The 23,204-nt window shown below is 49.9% G+C and overlaps 1 pseudogene; it reads left to right on the forward strand.

Annotated features, from left to right (window-relative positions):
- The first annotated feature begins 3,443 nt into the window (after positions 1 to 3,443).
- On the forward strand, positions 3,444 to 22,529 carry LOC149326543 (uncharacterized; annotated as a pseudogene).
- Positions 22,530 to 23,204: the final 675 nt, after the last annotated feature.

Here is a 23,204-nt window from a genome sequence, read left to right on the forward strand (position 1 = left end):
GACCCTCACACTCCCACCCGCGTAGGAAACAGCGTTTCTGTTGACACTTCACCTGATCTGACATTCTGCAAAAACGTACGGTTCGATCAGTGGCTGAACACTGGGAATACCCTCGGCAGCGACCACTATCTCCTCGCGACCACCCTCAGCATGTCCCCGTTCCGCCGGAGAGGTCGCCCGACCCTAATCACGGATTGGGACAAGTTTCGTTCCCTACGCGCTCAGAACGCCCCTACCCGGATTAATAACCTGGACGAGTGGATCTCCAAACTGCAGGCAGATGTCTCTGCTACTACTCAAGAATCACCTATCACGGCTGATCGATCCAATACAGACAGCCGTCTCCTCCACCTGTGGCAGGCCCGCGAAAGCCTTCAAAACCGTTGGAAAAAACAGCGCCACAATAGAACGCTTCGACGTAGAGTAGCTCAGATAGACAAACAGATTGAGGCGCACACTATCGCACTGACTACCCAGCAATGGGGTCAAGTTTGTGACAACATGCGTGGACAGCTCGGGCTAACTCGCACCTGGCACCTTCTCCGTTACCTTTTAGACCCAGACGGTTGCAAAACATCCAAACGAGACACCATTTCCCGCATAGTCCATCAGCACCCCGGCTCAGACCAGGATCTTCTCGATGAACTTCGTGTACGCTATCTCAATACTACTTCCCCGGACCCTCTCCCCCCCTACATGGGCGGTGCCAACCCTGCCCTCGATCAGGAGATTTCGGAAGCTGAGGTAAGATTCGCTCTCACTCAGCTCCGTCCTAACTCTACCCCGGGACCGGACAGCATTTCCAACAAAACTCTCCGTAATTTAGATGACCCGTCCATTGAGGCCCTCACTGCCTTTATGAATGATTGCTGGAGAGAGGGTAAAATCCCCGCAGCATGGAAACATGCACGCGTGACTTTCATACCGAAGCCAGGCAAACAACTAGCTCTCGAAAACCTCCGCCCCATCTCCCTCACTTCCTGTGCTGGGAAACTGATGGAGCACGTCATTCTCAGCCGCCTCAATAATTACGTTGAAGATAACCATCTCCTACCTCGCACCATGTTTGGCTTCCGCTCAAATCTCTCTACGCAAGACATTATGATCCAGCTCTCACGAGAGATACTGTGCCCCTCTACCAGAGCGGGCACAAAGGCTATTCTAGGGCTTGATTTAACTAAAGCATTTGACAGCGTCTCGCACCGAGCTATTCTCACTAACCTCTCCCTGTTAAATCCTGGTCACCGTACCTACGAGTATATACGTACTTTCCTCTCTGGTCGTACAGCAGAACTTAGCTTTGGCTCTCTCCTCTCAGACCCTATAAACCTCGGTAGCAATGGCACCCCCCAGGGATCCGTTCTCTCCCCATTTCTTTTCTATGTCGCCTTGCTCACGCTACCTTCTAAATTAGACGCTATCCCCCGGCTATCCCATACCTTATACGCAGACGACATTACCCTCTGGGTTTCAACAGGCAATGATGCTGAGGTCGAATCCGCACTTCAACAAGCGGTCGATGTCATTGAGCGCCATGTAGCCGCAGCCGACCTCTCGTGCTCCCCTCAGAAATCTGAGCTGCTGCTCATCCGAGGTCAACCCGGTCTCCACGGCCATCCTCCCATCTGCATTACTGCTAGTGGTCAGCCCATACGCGAAGTATCCACCATTAGGGTATTGGGGCTCCTCATCCAGAGCAATCGGAAAAACACCGACACTCTAGCTAAACTTACAGTCTCTGTATCGCAGACCATTCGTCTAATTCGTCGCATTGCTAATAAACATGGAGGCATGCGAGAGGCTGACCTCCGACGTCTTGTTCAGGCGTTTGTTATCAGTCGCCTCACATATACCCTCCCTTATCTCTACCTTAGCTGCCAGGAACAGGACCGCGTTGACTGCCTTATTCGACAGGCTTATAAGGCGGCTCTTCATCTCCCCCACCGGACCCCCCGTATAAACTACTGGCATTAGGGGTCTACAACACTGTGACGGAGCTCTCGGAAGCTCATCTCACTTCTCAGTACGAGCGTCTCACTCACACCTCCACGGGACGTCACATACTCGACAAGCTTTGAATACGCTTCGAAACAACCGCACCCGACAGGGTCCAGCTTCCACACCATATCCACAGTAACCTTATCGTTACCCCTCTTCCTAAAAATATGCACCCAGAGTATCATGTCGCTCGCCGCAAGCACAGGGCTAAGTCTCTGCACAAAAAATATTTAACAGATCAGACAGCAGTCTATGTCGACGCCGCGGAATATCCCGACCGCGAAGCTTTTTCGCTCGCGGTTGTAAACTACTGTGGACGGCCGCTAGTTGCGTGCTCCATTCCCGTCAGATTGCCTGAAGAGGCCGAGGAGGCGGCCATAGCCTTGGCGATGGTCTCCACCTCTGCAGAAACCATCTTCAGCGACTCTAAATCGGCGATTCGTAGTTTCGCCAAAGGCCGGGTCTCCCCTGTCACCCTCTCTCTCCTCCACTCCACCAAACTTAAACTCCTCCCTATCCAATTGATCTGGGTCCCTGCGCACTCGTCGCATCCAGGCAACGAGGCGGCCCACAATTATGCCCGTGGATTCGTCGACCGGGTTGTGGTGTCGCCCGTCCTGCGGACGGCGAGAGATCGTATGGTCACATTTTATGACATAACCATGCACTACCGCTAGGGTAGACTTCTATATCCCCCCGCACATAGTTCTCTCACCAAACCCCAAGAAGTTGCGTGGAGGCAACTCCAAACGAACACCTTCCCCAACCCCGCGATATATGCCCGCATATACCCTGGGGTCTACTCCCCTTCCTGCCAAATGTGTGGCCAACATGCCACTCTATCCCACATACTCTGGGCTTGCCCTCGGGGCTACCCCCTTAGAGGCTTGCAGCTCTCGAATCCAGACCAGTGGGAGGCCGCATTGCTCAGCTCCGACTCGGACACACAGATCCGGGTTGTGACAAGAGCCCTAGAAGTCGCTGAACGCCACGGGCTCATGGCCACTTGATGGGGCTATAACCCCACACCATCAGATACATCTGTCGACGAAAATAAAGTTTATCCTCCTCCTCCTCCTCCGTGGACTCCCTTGCAGCGCTACAACGCGCTGTCGCGTTCCACTCCTAAAGACGAAGCTTAAGCGTCATTAATTAGCAGTTAATTAGTATTCAGACATGAATCAGTGATTAACCATAAATTAGTGATTTGTCATCACTTAGTAATTAGTACTCAATTATATGTGACGCCACCGGTGCCACAGAAACAGCGAAGGTGGTGCGGAAAACGCTTCCGCCTCTACCCACTTTAGAAAGTCAAAGTGCCCCTGAATTTTTGTTCGATTTTCAGTACTTTGAAGACCTCTCCCCACCTCTGCGGCGCTAAGCCTAAAGGTGAAAAGGCCTGCGTCGGCTGCGTTCGGGGTTTCCTTGGGAATTCCCCGGCTATGGCGGTGCAAGGCCAACTCACCGGATACGACCCCACCTCCCTAGGGATCGTTAACCTGAGAACCGTCCAACATGAGAAGCCTCTTCCCAGCGAGGGGGAATACCTTCAAGACATGGTCCGCGTATGGCGCTGACGCAAGAAGACTAAGGCCTCCAGGGACGCCAACACGGACGCCGGCCAGCAACGTGTGGCGGGACACTCTGCACATGTGCAGGGCGAGAACGCGCCACACGTAGCTGTGCAACCAGCAAAACAGACCCGGTGGCGGCCGCAACACACGCCCCGCATCGGGAAATAAGAAATTATTTTGGTTCTTAAGCCACGAGACACCATCGACCTGAAAGCCACCTTGGGTCCTCGTCAAGCCGGCGCTGCCGTTGGCAGCATCCTCGGGGACGCCTCTAGTGTGGGGCTTGAAGTGTGGCCCGTTTGGGAGCAAAAAGTTCTCGCGTGCACACTGCTATCCGTTGAAGCTGCGGAGAAGCTGCTCCGGGACATCATGCTGCCGGTCAGAGGCCGCAAGCTGCTATTCCGGGGCCGCCGTAAGCTCTCCGGCGGATTCTGCAAGGGCGTCATCAGCGTCTCTCTGGACAAGACGTGTGAAAGTGTCAAGAAAAATATTAGTGAGGACCCCAACGTAGTATCCGTGCGCAAACATGGAAAAACGCAGATTGCTGTGGTCACCTTTGCGGGGACAAGGGTGCCGCAGACTGTGCTGTATAGTTGCGAGCGTCTCCCCGTCCGCTTCTATCAGAAAACAATCCCTGCCTGTCCCCCCCGTGTGGCACGGTGGGGTATCGGGCCGACGCTTGCCCGCGACCGAAGCCTGGACCCTGTGAACGCTGCGTGGCTCAGGTTGCTGCTGCTCCTGACGGCGGCCCAGCTGAACATCAATGCTCCCCGTGCTGTCTCATCTGCGGAGGCAGCCATCCCACCGGAGCACCTTTTTGCGCGGGCAAGTACCGCAAGGTCATAAAGCCGGGACCCCCACCCACCCCCAAGCAGAAGCCGATGCCGGGACCCAAAAAGGCGCCGACGCCGAAGGCCGGACCCAAGCAGTCTCCGGGACCCAAGCTTGAGCCCTAGAAGTGCCAGTTCGCGCCGCCAAAATTTGTAAAGTCCGGGAACACGACGAGGCTGCCGGTCTTCAAATCCGAGGATTTCCCGCCCCTGGTACCACGCCAAACTGAGATGAGCAGTTGTAATGGGTTAGTCTCTGGGTCCACCCCCCCTCCCTCCCCCACCGAATCCGCCCTACAGCGGGAGGTAGAGTAGCTAAGGCGCCAAAACCAAATTCTCGCCCATAAAATTCAAGAACTAGAAGCTAAGCAGGTCGGGCAGTCCGAGATCATGCAGAACGCTGAGCCCGAGGATAGCGATGACGGATCCTCAGTATCATCTTGCCTGACTAGCGTCTCATGGCGAACCGCGGACACGGTGGTCGTAGGCCCCTGTGGACGCGGGCCGCTGCGAGGCCCTGGAGCGTACAGCCCAGCAATTGGAGGAGCGGGTGGCAGCGCTCCCGAACCAAATTATGATGCGGTCCGCGAGTCCTTCCAGGACATGTTCAGGTCCGCATTTGCTGAAATGCTTCCCGACATTGCGGCCCAGGTGACTGACTCTGTCCTTAAGGGGGTGCATCCCTGGGTCACCTTCCAAATAAAAAATACTCTCCTGTGACTCCCCGCAGCTAAAACGTAAAATAGCGCCTCGACAGGCAGCGGAAGAAAGTGGTTCCGGCCCGATAGCCGCGGCGTTGATGCAGCCCCTACCTGGGGCTGCGCCGGTCTTCGGACTTGCCCCACACGTGTGGGCCACTCGGTCACCCGTGACACGTGTGCTGACTTATCTCTGGTTAGGAACACTGCGAATACCACCTGGGAGAACCTGGGGAATACCCTGGGCAGCGACCACTGCCCTCTCCGCATCACGCTTTTGGCGAACCCAGGCTGTAAAAAATAGACAGGCCAAAATAACTAATTTGCAGCAATATTGAACTCAGGACATCCCTCCTGTACTATTCTCCGACGGCTATGCGGAGTGGGCAACACAGGTCATCAACATACAGAAACAACACACGCAAACACTTCACACCACCGACGAGATCCCCGCAGTGGACAGTCACCTCCTGCATCTGTGGGAGGCGCGCCGAAGCTTAATAAAACGATGGAAGGAGCACAAGAGGAATGGAGACGCGCCACAGCAGTCGGGAAGAGCGGACGTGTCTCACATCGGCTCCGCCGAATTTTATGATCCTTTCCCGAAGCATTTGCCGAAGCGCTGCGACACCATCTGGCTACACTTCCTGAACAACGAGGATACCACCCACCCTTGTTCAGGTGGGACCGTTTTCTCAAATCCTTCGAGAATTTGAAGACCAAGCGGATCGCGCGAGTTGCTAAGCCTAACAGTTGGGCCACGACTCAGCTGCCCGCCGCGGCTCCGCGGGCAAATTCTGCCGCAAACCATGACGACCCTGATGGGATACGACCCGGAGGGGATGCAGATTGTCACCATGCCGCAGGCGAAAACCCCAGTTTTTGACAAGGTTACGGAGGCGATTATCCAACGCAAGATAGAAGAGTGGGAACGCGCATCAGCCCTTGACAACCACTCGGCACGGCAAAAAGGTCGAACGCCAGATGGACGCGTCACCGCGGCAGGGGATACGCCGCTGCAGCAGACGCCCCGCACGCAAGTCAAGCGTTGGAAGCCTCCTCCGCAGCCGCGTCTGGACAAGCAAGATGCAGTGATCATAATCAAACCTAAAGGAACGCTAGATCTCAGCAAATTCAGGGGAAGCAACGCGGTCGGAAACGCCTTGCACATTGCTGCTGGCGTCGACAAGGGCTCAGCCGAGCTCAGCGTTTGGCCCATATGGGAACAGAACATCATCGTCGTCGGGGTGCGAGACGCCCAAATAATCAGAAAGATCCTGGCAATTCACGAAATTCAGCTTGGGGACAAGGCACAGGCAGTGTACTCCTACCTCCGCCCCTCCGACGACACTTGCAAAGGAGTAATACAAGTGGACCCGAGGGTTTCCAACGAAGACATCACGAACGCGCTTCGCTCCCCGGACGCACCAGTGGTGAGCGTGAGAAAATTAGGTTCCTCCAACGTGGCGGCCATCACGTTTGAAGGAAGAAAGGTTCCGTTTCACGTCTTCTACTACGGTGAAGCGGTTCCAGTAGGCCTATACAAGAAACCAACGCCAGCCTGCGCACTGTGCGGGAAACTTGGACACCGGGCGGATGTTTGCCCTTGCCCTTCGAAGTCAAGATGTCCGCAGTGCGGTCAGCAAGATGTTCCAGAATCCCACAACTGCCAACCCAAGTGCACGGTCTGCGAAGGTCTACATCCCATGGGGTCGAATCAGTGCAAGTACAAGTACCGAACATCACAAAAAACCAAGCCCAAGACAGGAGAATTCAACCACGGGTCAAGATCCAGGCTTCGGAACCGGTCCGGCAGCAGAGGTCCATCGAGCAGCGGGGACCGACTGACCCACCAGGACCAGTCCAGCAACAACTCAGCACCACCCGGCTCACGCTCTTCAAGCAATGGACCTGGGACTACCGATAATGTGTCGCACAACAACGGCAGTCGTCCAGCCGAGAAGACAGAAGGACCCCATAACAAGGAGCAGCGCAACGGCAGCAAGGTGAGCTGGGCAGATGTAGCTGCCTCCTCCCCCGAAGCGTTGGCTTACAAACGACTTAAAGCAGAGATTGAACAACTAAAATCAGAAAATAGCACATTGAAAGAGCAGTTAGTCATCGCAGTCAATCCAAACAACACATTACTTCCATCGACGCAACAGGCATGTCCGATGGAAGAAGATAGGGCAGAGCTACACCCTCCGTCTCCACACCAGTTAGATGCTAGCACCCACGAGAGGCAAGCAACTACACCAGGCGCACCCCACCATGCACCAACTCCGCAGGCACCACCATCGCAGGCACTAAAGCAGCAATATACAGAGCACCCCCAAACCCAGGAACGCATCACTCGCTTGGAAAAAACAATTCAAGACCTCATTGAAAATAAATTACAAATTATGATCGAGACGACAATCAAAAGTATGTTCGAATCAGTTATTAAACCCATGATGGAAAACTTCGAACCAGTTTTAATAAGGATGCAATCGCAGGAGATCAGAATTGACCGCAAACTTCAGGAATTATCAGATGTTTCTCACAACAGAGGCACAAAGCTGCAGGGTAAAATGGGAACTCGTCGTCTGCCAAGCACTCAGCCAGATCTACAACCTGAGGGCGCACCACATGATGAGGCACAAGTTTCTAGTGTCCAGCATGGCTCCACAACGTAGACATAAACTTACTATCCTACAGTGGAACTGCAGGGGACTAAAACGGAAGAGGGAAACATTACAGCAATACATAGACTCTCATCCCGATACGCCGCAAATAATAGCCCTGCAAGAAGTGAATATGGAGGCTAAGATCAGAGGATACTCAACACATCAAACAAATCCCTCGACGTGCATCTTGGTCCACAAATTATGCACGGCAATCACTGTAGACCTTAATCTAGACAGCGACATTGAATATACCTTCGTAAAAATACTGCCACAGCACAGAAACAGCAAGAGCACCTATATACTCAATATATATAGTCGCCCCAAAAAGCACCGCGTAGCCTTCGACGTGATATTTCTTAAAGCCCTAAGAGAAGCCCAAAAAGCTCCCCTAGCTATAGTTGGCGACTTTAATGCTTCCAGCCCCCTATGGGGATACTCCAGGGAAGACACGAAAGGCAGAAAACTAGCATCCGCCATCGCTGACATGGCCCTGACCCTACTCACGGACCCGCAGCACCCGACGCGAGTCGGCACCAGCGTAACGCGGGATACTTCTCCCGACCTCACGCTCGTCCGCAATGCCCGCAACTATGAGTGGCTCAATACAGGAGAGACCCTAGGCAGCGATCACTACGTGCTGCAGACCATCTTCGAAAGCAACAAGCACAGCAAACCACGAGGGCAAGCCAGAATTACAGACTGGGAGACATTCAGATAGGACACCAAACTAACCACATCCGAACAAATAACCAGCTACGAAGATTGCGCGGCTTCCATTCTCGACCTTAAAGAAAAGCTCACAAAGTCTCTTGCCACCACAGAGGACCACCCAGCTGTTGACAACCACCTCCTATACCTTTGGGAAGCAAGACGTAGTCTTATAAAACGGTGGGAAAAACGAAGACACAATCGGAAACTAAGACTTCGAATAGCCAAGCTTAATATTCAAGCAGACCAATACGCATGGGACCTCGCTCGCACTAATTGGCTAACGAAGTGCGAATCCCTCAAAGGCCGCCTAGACACCAAGGCTACATGGAACCTTCTGCGATGCCTAATTGACCCTCCGAAAGCGAAGAGTGAACAACACAGAAATTTGCATCGAGCCCTACACAGCTTTCAAGGCACGGATCATGAACTCGTGGATGAACTCACGCGTCGCTATATCTGCACCGCGCGAGACCCACAACCCTACAATAAGGAGTACCGTGGGGAACCGAACGAAGACCTAGACAGAGATTTCACTTGAGAGGAAATCATTGCAGCACTAGCAGATATGCGCCGAGGCACAGCCCCGGGACAAGACAAAATTACTGTCGGACTTCTGGCCAACCTCGGCACGGAGGCTCTGCAGCAACTCACGGATTACATAAAGGAATGTTGGCGTACCGGCACTATTCTACAAGCATGGAAAACAGCCAATGTACACTTTATTCCCAAACCCGGCAAGAAAATCAGCATTGAAAACCTGCGCCCTATATCCCTCACGTCGTGCGCAGGCAAACTCATGGAAAAGGCAGTCAACACCCGTCTCTCCAATTATCTTGAGGACAATGAGCTACTGCCACACACGATGTTTGGATTCCGGGCACACTTGTCCACCCATGATGTGCTTCTGCAAATCAAACGTGAAGTCATTGATCCCGCACGCACAAACAGTAACCGAGCGCTTCTAACACTTGACCTCAAGGGAGCGTTTGACAATGTCAAACACTCCACAATCCTCAACAACCTACAATGCATGAACTGCGGACAGCGAGCCTACTCGTACATCTGCGATTTCCTTACGGACAGAACCGTCAACATCAGCACCGGCTCAAAACATACAACGCAAGTGAATATGGGCACGAGAGGCACTCCGCAAGGGGCAGTACAAGGGGCAGTACTCTTCAACATTGCACTCCTAAATCTCCCACCTCTTCTCAATCAGGTACAGGGCATACGCCACGCCCTGTACGCTGATGATATAACCATGTGGACAACCACGGTAAGTATGGGAATGATTGAAGAACAACTACAAACCACGGCGACAACAGTTGAAAATTATGCCCGGGCGTGTGGACTAACGTGCTCACCCGAAAAATCCGAACTGATAGTCTTCCGTCAACGCAAGAATCAAGACACCATCAATATCCGCGTAGACAACTCACCCATCAAGGAAGTTCAGACCATGAAGATACTGGGTCTGTACATAAATAACAACGGCAACAACCTTCTTGCCCTCCAGAAACTACGGCTCGTGAGCGAGCAAGTCGCCAGGATGATCGCCAGGATAACGACGCGCAAATCGGGGATGCGAGAAGACGATACTCTGCGACTGGTGCAAGCTTTCGTTGTAAGCCGCGTCGTCTACGTAGCGCCCTACCTCCGCCTTAAGAAGCGTGACATCAAAAACCTCGACATCATAATCAGAACTGCCTACAAGAAGGCCCTGGGACTCCCTCTTGCGACATCGACGGACCGGCTCTTGCGACTGGGTGTGCACAACACGATCGATGAGCTGATAGAGGCACACCTTACGGCGCAGGTGGTACGGCTTTCCACAACTCGAACTGGCCGACAAGTCCTGAGTGATTTAAACATTAATTGCCCCCGACAGCTAGACACCAAAACCGACATCCCAGCCTCATGGAGAGGACAACTCAAGGCAGCTCCACTACCCAGGAATATGCACCCTGATTTTCACCAGTCAAGACGACAAGCACGAGCCGAAGCCATGAAAAGACACTACGGCGGGCGCGAGGGCGTGTTCTATGTCGATGCTGCGGGTCCCGAGCAGGGAATGACGGCCGTCGCGGTAGTGCACCAAAATACAACAGTCGACGGACTAGTACTGGCTAGCCAGGACATACTGGCTGCGGAAGAAGTGGCGATTGCTCTAGCTGCAACACACACTAGCTCAATATACATTCTCACAGATTCACAGACAGCGTATCGCAATTACCTCAGGGGCAGGGTCGCACCGCTAGCAGCTAAAATCCTGCAAGATAGCTACATCCGTCGCTACCAACCCACACACAAACACTTAATATGGGTACCAGGTCACCAGGGCATCCCAGGGAACGAGAGCGCACATGCCTCAGCCCGAGCATTTCTCCCCCGGGCACCCAGTGCGGATGCCGTGGCACCTCCTACCTCACTACTAACTTACAATGACATACTTCAGCACTTAAGTTTATCCCGTCGGGTCTACCCTCCGCCGGCTAAGACACTAACTAGATAAAGGGGAGGAACAGCACCTCCGAAAGCTACAGACCAACACTTACAACAACCCACGAAGACTACATGCCATAGACCCGGAGTCATTTGACTTACAATGCAAATTCTGCGGGGAGAAGGCGGACCTGTACCATATGGTATGGGCCTGCCAACGAAATCAGGCGATCACTGTTAACAACCAGCCAACGCAGGAGGGGTGGGAGGCAGCTCTGTCCAGCTCGGACGGAAAGAGTCAAAAGCAACTCATCGAAAGAGCCCGGACAGCAACCTATGCCAATGGGGTTCCGGACTGAGAGCTCCAACCACGGCTACAACCTCCTAAACCATTTCATTAAAATATTTTCACCACCACCACAAGAGGAATCGCAAGCTTAGAGCTCGCATTGCAGAACTTACGGAGCAGGCTGCTGATTAAGCCGCACAGCTCACAGACATGAATTGGATAGAACGCTGCAACTCGGCAGCGCGTCAGATGAACTCGAAGGGGGCTTATCCTCTCTTACGCAGCCTCATGGACCCTTCTCAAACGTAAAGGGAAACGCAAAAACAGCTCCGGCGGGCTCTCCACGGGTACCATGATACGACGGCGCAACTTGCGGACATTTTGTGCGACAGGTACCTCTCCCGCACAAATGACCCGGTTGGGCCCGAGTACACGTGCTCCGGACACCCAAATCAGGATTTACACGCCCCTTTTCAGTTGCGTGACCTTAAGTCGGCCCTGGCTAAAATCCGCCGAGGTGGGGCACCTGGTCGGGATCGCATAACAGTGAAACTGTTGGCGAACCTCTCCGACTCTGCATACCCCCATTTGGTACAATACATAAATCAGATCTAATAATAGTAATAATAATAATAATAATAACAGTTTATTTTTCCTCTTTTACAAATAAAGGAGCAGCCGCGAAAAAAATTCAGGGGGCACTTTGACTGTCTAAAGTGGGTAGAGGCGGAACCGTTTTCCGCACCACCTTCGCTGTTTCTGTGTCACTGGTGGCGTCACATATAATTGAGTACTAATTACTAAGTGTTGACAAATCATTAATTAATGGTTAATTAATGATTAATGCCTGAATACTAATTAACTGCTGATTAATGACGCTTAAGGTTCGCTTTTAGGAGTGGAACGCGACAGCGCATTGTAGCGCTGCCAGGGAGTCCACGGAACGCCACTACCCGTTCGGCGCGATGCCTTGCCCTTTGAACGCAACGCTTTTTGAGGAAAGGAAATGGCGCAGTAATTCTCTGTCATCTCGGTGGACACCTGAACCGCACCGTAGAGGAAGGGAGGAAGTGGGAGTGAAAGAAGATAGATAAAGAGGAGCCGTAATGAAGAAAATGAAAATTGTATTTGAGGAAAGGAAATTAGGCAGTAACTGTCTCACAAAATTCCGGGGGGCACTTTTTTGACCTAAAGTGTGGTCACTGATGTGTGGTTAAGATGTTAAGCTTCGCCCCTAAGAGTGGAACGCGACAGCGTCTTGCAACGCTACCAGTCCGCACGTGTTCCGACCCAACCTTCCCGGACGTACCGGACGACCTTAGAAACACCTTTAATGTAGTACCCCTGCCTAAAAACATGGATCCTAACCTACACGAGGACAGACGAAAAGCAAGGGCCGAGCAGATAGAAAGGAGGCTAGGCCGATCAGAGAACACAGTCTATACGGACGCCTCCATGTACGTACATGCAGGGAAGCGCTTAGCCGCTACGGTGGTAGTTAATAGCACAGGAGACATGGCCACATGCGCCTCAGTGGAGGTCGTGGGCATAACGGAGGCCGAGGAAATTGCCGTCGCGCTGGCGGTAGCAGAAGGCTATAGGAAAGGCCGATCCCTAAACATCTTAACAGACTCGAAAGACACGTGTAAAAACTATACGAAGGGCAGAATTAGCGGCATGGCCCTCAGGATAATCAGTGGGGCAGCAGCCTCTGCTGAGAAGACACCCATACAACACATAATCTGGGTCCCAGGCCACGCAGGCGTAGCGGGGAACGAAAGAGCAGACAGCCTAGCACGAGGGCTTACATACCGAGCAGGCATGTCAGATGTTCTGGAGCTTCAGCTACTAGCATGCGAGGGGAGATACACAGAGACATTACAACTATACAGGGGGATAAATTCAAGTACCCACCACCACACAAAGCCCTCACGAGGGAGGAAGCAGTCGGCTGGCGTAGGCTACAAACAAACACCTTCCCCAACTTGTACATCTATAACAAGATGTCACCAACACAATACAGAGCAAACTGCCCCTGGTGCAGCGACACACCCACACTATACCACATCACATGGGAGTGCGAACGAAATAAAGCATTCCACCAACACGAATTCCCGAGTGCGGAGCAATGGGAGAGCCGGCTCACCAGCAGCGAGCTCGCGGCCCAAAGGGCCTTAGTGCGGCACGCTACTGATGCAGCGCGACTGAGTGGAGCCCTGGACTAGGGGCCCAACCTTGCTGAAGAGAAGCCTCAAGTCGCCGGCGCCACGAAAGACTACGGAGGCTTCGAATCCGCGAATCTCTTAAAAGATCTCAATAAAAGTTTTCTACTACTACTACTTGCAACGCTGCCAAGGAGTCCATAGAACGCCATCGCCCATTCGGTTCTACGCCTCGCTCGTCGGTAAATTGGTTTTTGAGGAAAGGAAATGTATCTGTCTCTCATTTGTCGGTGGACACCTAAACCTCGCCGGAAGGGAATGGAGGAGGATGAGAGTGAGTGAAGACACCGTATTTACTAGACGCGCCTTTGTTCATTCCAAACCATCGAGCTGGCATGGCGGAGTGGATAGCATGCTCGTCTCTCACGCCGAAGACCGGGGTTCGATTCCTGAGCTCGACCAATTTCTTAATCGGTTTTATTTATTTATATGGCCTGACTAGTAAAGCTAATTAGGCTAATTCGGTAATTAAGCAGTTAACTAAGCTCAGTCCCACTTACTTGGAGCATCACTATACGATCCCTTCAATTGGTTGCCTGGGTACTAGCGAAAGTACAATTGGCCCCGTTTGAAATTCGCACACTGTGACGTCACGACCGTTTCCACCAATTGAAAAGCGTGATATTTTCTGTCGACATCTGCTGCTTACAACGATGAGACATTAAAGGCTTCCGCCTTAAAAGCTGCTTCAGAGAGCAGCTTGACGGGGCGACTGCCCCCTTACTGACGGCATTATGCAGCGCAGGATCAATCAAGTGATTGAATTTTTACATCAATAAATCAAAATTGAATGAAATTGGAGTTAAAAAGCACGAAAGAAATCAAAGCAAATCATGTACAAAGCACTAAATGAGGACACAGACAACTGTTCACCAAAATATTTGACGGAATTGTTGCACGGAAACAACTGTAAAATCTGTCCGACTATTGCGTGAGTGCTGATTGAGTAAAACAGGAAGCCTGTGACGAGCCATCTGCTTGCCATAGTTTGTGCGACCGCCAGTGATATGCCAACGTTCTGGATTTCGGACGTTATGTGTATTGATGTTTTGTTGCAGCGCCGCTAATAATGTTAGCGTGTCGTCCTTCTTGGTGATGCCTTGTCTATAAAGTAGGGAAAGTCGGTAGTTGTACAAAGATGTCATTTTAACAATTTTTAGTTGCTCAAATAATGGCCCTGTGTGTGGGGCGAAAGAAGCTTTAGAAATTAGTCTGATTGCTCTTTTTTGTAGCAGTAATAACTTGGTGATATTTTCTCCAGTTGTGGTTGGCCACACCAGGGAGCAATAGTTTAAAATAGAGGAAAAGAGTGCATTGTATAGGAGAATATTAATCGAGAGAGGAAATACTGAAAGATGGCGACATATGGAACCAATAGTGCGTGAGAGCTTTGCGACTAAGTATTCTACATGTGCATCCCATAGCATATTCTCTGAAAAATAGACGCCCAACGCTTTGACAAATTTGCTAACTTCTGTTTGACTGTCATTGAGTATGAGTGGGGATAACTCGAATATTCTGTTTTCGTTTTATTTACATTAAGTTTTAAACTGTTCCTACATGCCTTTTGATCAATTTTGCCTAAGATTGTGTTAGAACGGCTCGATAGATCAATACCTGAAGGACAAGAGAAAAACAGACTGGTATTATCAGCAAAAATAATGTATTTTGCAGATGGATCTATGTTGACAATATCATGAATGTAAAGGATAAAAAAGGGGGCCTAAAAGACTTCCTTATGGAACTCCTGAGATCACAGGCTGCACTACAGAGGAAAAACCATTTATTTCGACATACTGTGTTCTACTGGATAATTAAGAAGATATAAGGGAGTAGGCTGTACCACGCATATCATAGCGGTCTAGTTTATTGAGTAACTTTTTGTGATTAATGCTGTCGAAAGCTTTCGAGAAATCTAAAAAGACGCCTAGCGCTAGTTTCTTTTCACCAAAATTCTCTAAAATACATTTTTTGAGTGAGAAGGGCAAGCTCAGTGATCTGTTTTTCCTGAATCCAAATTGAGCGGGGTTTAATATATTGTGGCGGTCGATGAAGGATGTAATACGTGTGAGAATTAACTTTTCAAACCTTTTTGAGAAGGTAGGGAAGATGGAGATTGGGCGATAGTTAGCAAGGTCGTTTTCATCGCCTTTTTTAAACAATACTATGGCCTTCGCAGACTGCATGTTGCGTGGAAATACCTCTTCTAAGATGCATGTATATGTGTCAAACAGCTCGATATATTATGAATAACAAATTTAACTGGCTTTATCTGGATGCCTGTACTATCTACAGATTTTCTGTTATTAAGGCTGTTGGAAGCCGCAACCACCTCTTCGTCTGAAACAGGATTAAAAAAAAAAACAAAGTTATTGTGAGAATAATTGGGTGGCAAGTCTTCGTAAGATGAGGACGGTTGAGCTATGGAAATGAAAAAGTCATTAAATGCGTTCGCCAGTTCGGATCCCTAGCAATCTACTCCGTGAAGAGTAATTTTGGTGAACGGTTCGGGCGTACGCCCTATGATTGAGCTTAATTTCTTCCAAGTCGCCTCGCAACTATTTTTCGAGGAGAGAAACAGGTTCTGATAATACAGTTTTTTGCGGCTCGAAGCTCCTTTGTCACCTTATTCCTGTATGATTTGAAAGTTTTCAATGCGTCAGGACATTTGGTTTTCAAAAAATTGCTGTACAGTTTATCACGTTTTTTTGTCCGTTTAAGCAACTGATAACTGACTCGCGGTTTACGAGCCTGCCGGGGGGGATTGTGTACTTTTTGAGGAAAGCAGGTAGAATATATTTCCTGAAATATCATAATAAATTTATAATATGCTACATCGGGATTTCTTTCAGAAAAAACATTGCTCCAATCCGCGCCGGCTGTATGCTCACGAAAGTTAGAAAGTTTAGAAGAATTGATATACCTGTAAGAATATTCTTTTGGCCTTCTCTTGATATTGAGTGTGTGGTTCACAGATAGTAAAAATAGGTAGGTGATCGCTAATTTGTAAACTGATAACTGCGAATGTTAGAAGCGCTGGATTCATATTTGTAACGAAAACGTCTAGTAATGTTTCTGATTCTCCCGTTACTCTCGTTGGCGCATTCACAGCATTCAGACAACAGTGAACATTTAACAATAAATCTAATACATGCCTCACCGTGATGTTCGATAAAAGATTAATATTTAGGTCACCACCAATAACGATATTATGCTTGTGTTGGTTTACATACTCAAGAAGGGAATCCAGAAAAGAAAGGAAAACACTCGTATCGCCAGATGGAGGACGATAACATACAGTAAACACATATGAACGGAATTGAGTGTAAATACCTCATAATGGGCGTTTACACAACAAAATTAATCCAGCAGTTCATATTCCATATCTTTTAAGATCAACAGCGATACGCCACCCCCTCGCTTACCCTGGCGGTTCAGACAGTAACTCTTATAAGCTGGTATACTAAATGTCTCGTCCTCAGTACAAAACCATGTTTCCGTGAACAACAGAACGTGAATCGGCAACTTGACTTCAGCAAGAAAACACTCAATGTCGTCTTGCTTCCCTCTGCCTGAACGCAGATTAAAATGAGCAAAGTTCAAACATTGCTGCGAAGTTTTGCAATGAAAAGCCAAGTCCGACGAACAGACTGGACTTTGCAGAAAATGAAGTATTGAAAAATATAACAAAAAATAACTGAACAAACATCAAAGTGGTGTTCACATCACGCGTTCACAAGTTGAGCAAAATCCTCCGGGCTACGAATGACAATAGCAGTCTCCCCTTCCTCCTTTCTAATAAGTACGCGACCACCGACATGCCACGCAAAGCGATAGCCGTTTGCTGCTGCCCAGTCCCGGCTCAACTGCAGAAGGTTTCTGTTGTACTTCGTCAGATTTTTCGATATGGAAGCAGAAAAGTTGGCCTTTCTCAAAGCTATACGGCCTGCCAGCCACTTGTCGCGAAGCGCTTGGTGTGAGAAACGTACAGGAATCGTGGGTACTTTCCCCGGTTTAGCAGGGAGACGGTGGACATTATCTATGTCACTCGATTTCAGTTCTTGCAGTTTGATCGTTTCAGTGACATCGTTCAATTTAGCTAGCAAGTCTTCTTCAGGGGAAACTGGAATTCCGTAAACTTCAATGTTCTGCTTCCTGCTATATAGCTCTAGCTCATTTACAGACAGTTTCAGTTGGTCAACGGTGCTGCTATCGCAGCTTTTCTATTCTAGCTTCTGGACGAGCTTTTTAAGGCTACCGATTTCCTTGTCTTGTTGTTCCTGTTTCTCTAGGATGGCATCATAATTGGCCGACATCATTTCTATGGATGCCCTTACTTCCTCGACTTGAGACGGCAAACACGCGAGCGCGTCCAAATTCTGAGCAATATCAGCGAGGCTTGCAGCGAGTTCTACATCAATGGAACCCTTCCCACCAGATTTTACCTTCGAGTTGCGGCAAGGCACACAATGCCACGATTTGCGACCGGCTTCACCTTTAGATCTAAAAGTCGCCTCCGACCAGCCCGAGCAAGTACCAAGGTGATAGCTGCACTTACATTCGGCGCACAGCAGGGCCTGGTCATCCGCTGGTATGGCTTCGTCACAAGATGGGCATACAGAAGACATGGGAGAGAGATCTCTCTTCTGGAAATGACGCTGCCGAATACGCCACAGCGATCGCGCAAACTGGCGTACTTTCCCGCAAGATGACCGAGTAGGAAGTGGTCTATTTTCTCGATCAGCTTAGTTTCAAGTACAGCCTACGAGCCGTAGTTTCTTTCAGTGTATCCGAGGGAGGCACTCCCTTGAATATAAAACGAACTGTTGACTGCTTCTCCAACTCGGCGTTCGAGGATATTTTGCCCCCTGTGCTTGAGGCTATCAACGGTGCTCTTAACACATCCGTATCAGCGAAGCAGGTTTTACGCCTGAAAGATGACATGGCCGCACTAACAGACGCCAGTCACTCAAGAAATCAGGCTTACAGCATTCAAATGTCAACGTTTGCTCGTTTATCTCAACTTGAATGGGCTGACATATTAAGTGACCTGGTATTGCCCGTGCATCCGAACGTCACCACTGTTGCGACGCGACAGCCGGAGGGCATCAACTACTTCCTCAGCACCCTAGTCAACGAGACTCTTGAGCCCGTTGCAGCGGCCTATGTCATCGTATGCGCCGCTCTCAACATGAGAGACGCTTTGGAAGAAGCGCCGGTCAGTAATGGCATTATGCCACCTGGCGTATTATGCCACGCCCTGAAAATATGTCAACTTTAACACGCGTTTAAGGCGGAAGTGGTGAGCAGTCGTCGCCTGCAAGACTAAGTTCGAGCCTTATTCATGCAGATAAAAGACACCGTGACTCGTGATGCGTCAGGGCACCCCCTTTTCTCCGGAATTACTAGGCAGGAAATCACAGAGAAGCTAAATCAGCTCAAGCTTGTCCTTCCGGAACCAATCGCTGTCTTGGACATTGTGGTTCCAGCCGTGTCGGACTCTTTCGCCGCCAACTTGATCGCTGCGCGCTCGTACACAATCGACGTAAGGAGAGCCAAGATAGCACGCTATTTACCAGACGCGGAAAGCTTCCTTCTTCCGGTCATAGTGCAACAAGGCAACAACATCTTCTTTCCGTCGAACCTGTTGGCCTTACTAGCCCAGAATTATCGCCGGAACATCGCGCTCGACCTTCCCGTGGCAGTAATCGATATGGCGGCACAATGCTGGTCGTTCCTTGAGGGCCGCCTGCAGTGCATTGAACAGACTCACCTCAACGGGTCCGACTCCAGCGACCCTCTCAAGACGGCGGCTGCTGCTCTCGCACTTGCGTCAGCAGTCGACGCCATTGCGCCGCTTCAGTGGAGCGTGTTGAACAACGTAAATAATACTGAGATCTCGCTGGAGCGCTTGGTGTTCCTCATGTGGGCGCACAACAATTGTGCCAACCTACCAGGAGTGGTCACGCATTTTGACGTTAGGAGTTCGCATGTATTTCAAACAGCATTTGGCTGCTCGCAGCGCTCGCCAATGGTTCAGCGTGTCTGCTGCCTAGAAAACTGTTAGACAGAAAGATGGCCACAGAATAAATGCCATTTCAGTGTGGCCTACTTCATGCAAACGAAATCGGTGTTTCGTCTCGAATATATGTCGGAGGCTCTCCGACATCACGCGCTGGCACCTGTAAGGCGCTTTAGTTTTGCACTGTACAGACTTTTTTCTAGCCTATTCATAATTCATACAAGCCGTGTACCAGTAAATGAAAAGGTATTACACCCATGTGCAGCAGCTGAAAACAAAAAGGAGGGGACATTTAAACTTCACCCTTTAAGCTTATGCTGAAGTGTGTGACCCGAAACTTTCAGTAGGTTAACCTTCGTCGCGTCAAAAATAAAACAACGCGTATGAAGTTCGCTACATTTGATTTTCTATTGAGCAAAGAAAAAGCATAGAAAAAAACTTTCATCAAGTAGTTTGCATATTTCACAAGATACAAAATGTCCCCTAGTGTGCACAAAGTGGACTACAGATTTGTCGAATGACTGCCGGTAATTTTGTATTTAAGAAGCCGTGCTTTTTTGGTTGCACACTCGTAGGCTTGAAAACAAAACGCTGCACTTGGTGCACGTCATTTTGCTGTATGGAAAAAGGGAAAACAGTCACTTTTTTGGTCAACGGGCAAGTGCAGCTTGCACTTTCCGCAAAGATATGTAGTCTTGCGCTCGCATTAGCTCATGTTAAATATTCGAGCTGTAGATGCTTCCTTAAACGGAAAATGGCTGACATAGACTAACGCACCTCTGTGGAAACTGAACTTATTTGGCGGGTAGCCTTTATTTTGCTCTGGCAGAACGTGCGGAAAATTCCGTAGAAGGATGATCTTCTTCACCTGCGTTCCTTAATACGGCTTTTATTAACCCAAAAACCACCGAGAGCTTGAATTGGATGAGTTGCATGGCGCACTCTGCTGCTATACAGCGGCGCAAGAGCCGTGCGGGCACAAAGCCAAATCTGTGACATAAAAAATAACTCGCTTTTATCCTGTCACAGACCAGCGGGACGTGGCTCATCGGGAAAGAGCAGAGGAGGCGTTCAGATGGCGCAGTAACAGGCTCGTAGCACGGCTGTTGCTGGGGGTCCGTCAAGGTGTCTCTCGGAGCTCGGCCATCGGCGAATGAGTGCCAGGAAGCGTGCAAAGTTCAAGGGCCGTGGTGCGGGTGCGCTGTTTATTGAAGGTGGAGAGTGCAGGCCTGGCCGACTTGGCGACGGCTGTCACGGAAGAGTTAAGTCCTTTGCGTTCCCCCGTCTCGCCCGTATCGCGCGGCGCTCCGAGGCCCCATCGCGGCTTAATGCGTCTCCTCTGCCCCGGCGTCACCGCGTTGCGAAAAGCGTCCCGATGAGAGGGGGAAGGGAGAAAGTGTGCCGGCCCGTCCCGGTTGCAGAGAACTGAGGACAGTCGGGAGGAGACAGGCAGCTAAAGAGGTTGATTGGGGTGTCTGCGGGCGTGGAGGGCCGAATTACCGCTCCGAGGCACGCACGTTCCATCGCGCAAGACCCTCCGCCGTCGAGCCATCGCCGCATCGACAGCCACCTGAACCGGAGACATCGCCTCGGCCCTCGTATGTAAATTGTCCGCCGGACTTCTTCCTTTCCCTACATCTGTCACGTTTTGTATATTACTAACTTTAATGCACTGTATGTCTTCTTCTTGTTCGCAATAGTTGGAGTAGTTTATTTTTCTATTGTTCCTCACCTGCTTGTCGCGTTTCTTGTTCTGTATAGCTTCTGCTACGGACTGTGTTAGTTTTTACCTTTTTGTGTTTCCTTGCCTACAAGTAAAGACTTGTTTTAAACCCTCAACTCCTTGAGTTCCTTCTCGATGACCGACGCACCGACACATGTGCACCACGCACGGGCTGACCGACCTTAACAAATAAATGTTGTCCAACGCTCGCTTTTTGGCCACAAGGAAGCGTAAAAATGCCCCTGTACCTGAACGACTTGCGCCAGGCAGCCGGTTGACGAGCGTTAATTGTGACATACCTTTTTTAGTTCCTCAAGACTATTCGGTACATTAAAGTAGCAAGACGCAATTGTCGGCGCCAGCCATGTTTTTATTGTACCTGTCAATTGTACATGGTTTTGTTCTTTCGGTCGAACCGTTTTCTTTTTACGAGTGGGTGAACCCCATATACGTTCAACCTCATTATGACAAGCCTGCTGTCGTGCCATTCACACACCATAATGCTGCTGTCTTAACTTCTGCCCTATTTTTTCTGCTCTTTCGCTTACATCAGGGGGCATTTGGCCCGTCTGTTATTGCGCATGGTGCATGCCGCGTGCAGTCTCTCATCTTTGAGAAAGAGGAAAACCCCGGAAGGTGCGTTGTGGAAAGGGAAAGCACCACGCGTCCTTACCCGCCAATTGTCAGTGATGCATCAGGTGAGTCCAACTTCAAACTGTCACCGTGAAACCCAATTTTATTGACGTATGCAGACTGACCAGTCCTGACGCATACATTGTAGCCGCATTTCTTGGGCCGCTTCATTATGTATAGTTTCAACAGGAGTCTTTCTTTGAAATCGCTCAGTTGATCATTTACCGGCTTGCAGGTCTCTGGTACAACCAAAGTACTGAATGTTGCATTCACTTTTTAACCATGGGACGAACCTTCTGGAGACGATCAACGCCATCATCGCTGCTCTTCTTTTACAGATCAGGATCATTCAGGTGAAGGACAGAATTTCTCCGCATTGATTGAGGTTCATGCTATCGGCTACTATATCTTCCCTTGTGCTGGACGACCAATAAGAGGGCCTAAATGAGATATCCACAACTGAAATATTGCCGCGAATATTTGTAGCGTTTGTTAGTTGTGTTTATTTTTTCATGCAGTTACCACTACGTGACAATATACATACCTATGCCTAGGAACACTTCCATCTGTTTTGGAACATCACTTGGATCCTGGGGCGAATGAAAATTCTTTATCGTTTCAATTAAAACGTCAGAAGCTCTATAAGGTCCTCACCGAACATGATTCCGAACATTTTCATGGGAGTTTTTCCACTTGCAGCTGCAGCATTGAGCTTTAGTGTTTAAGATGGAGCTACATACGTCTTGTCCCAGTTGCCACGGGGGCTCAACTGCTATGGATTTCGGATGCCTACAGGAGAGACACTGGTTCAATACCGGGAGCGGCAGTCGAATTTCGATGGAGGCGAAATTGTGGAGGTCCATGGTACTGTGCGATATCAGTGCACGTTAAAGAATCCCAGGTTGTCGAACTTTACGGAGCTACCCTCCCTCACGGCGTCCCATATAGTCCGAGTCGCTTTGAGACGCTAAATCACCATAAGCTAAACCAAACCTTCGTGTCCCAGCGACAAACCTTTGGATTGTATTAAGGCGGAAACCTTTAATGTCTCATCGTTGTAAGCAGCAGTTGTCGACAGAAAATGTCACGCTTTTCAATTGGTGGAAACGGTCGTGACAGTGCGCGAATTTCAAACGGGGCCAATTGTACTTTGGCTAGTAACCATGCAAACAATTGAAGGGATCGTATAGTGATGCTCCAAGTAAGTGGGACTGAGCTTAGTTAACTGCTTAATTACCGAATTAGCCTAATTAGCTTTACTAGTCAGGCCATATAAATAAATAAAACCGATTAAGAAATTGGTCGAGCTCAGGAAGCGAACCCCGGTCTTCGGCATGAGAGACGAGCATGCTATCCACTCCGCCATGCCAGCTCGATGGTTTGGAATGAACAA

This window comes from Amblyomma mixtum, chromosome 10 (genome assembly GCF_055824585.1).
Source record: "Amblyomma mixtum isolate Tamu chromosome 10, ASM5582458v1, whole genome shotgun sequence".
NCBI lineage: Eukaryota > Metazoa > Arthropoda > Arachnida > Ixodida > Ixodidae > Amblyomma > Amblyomma mixtum.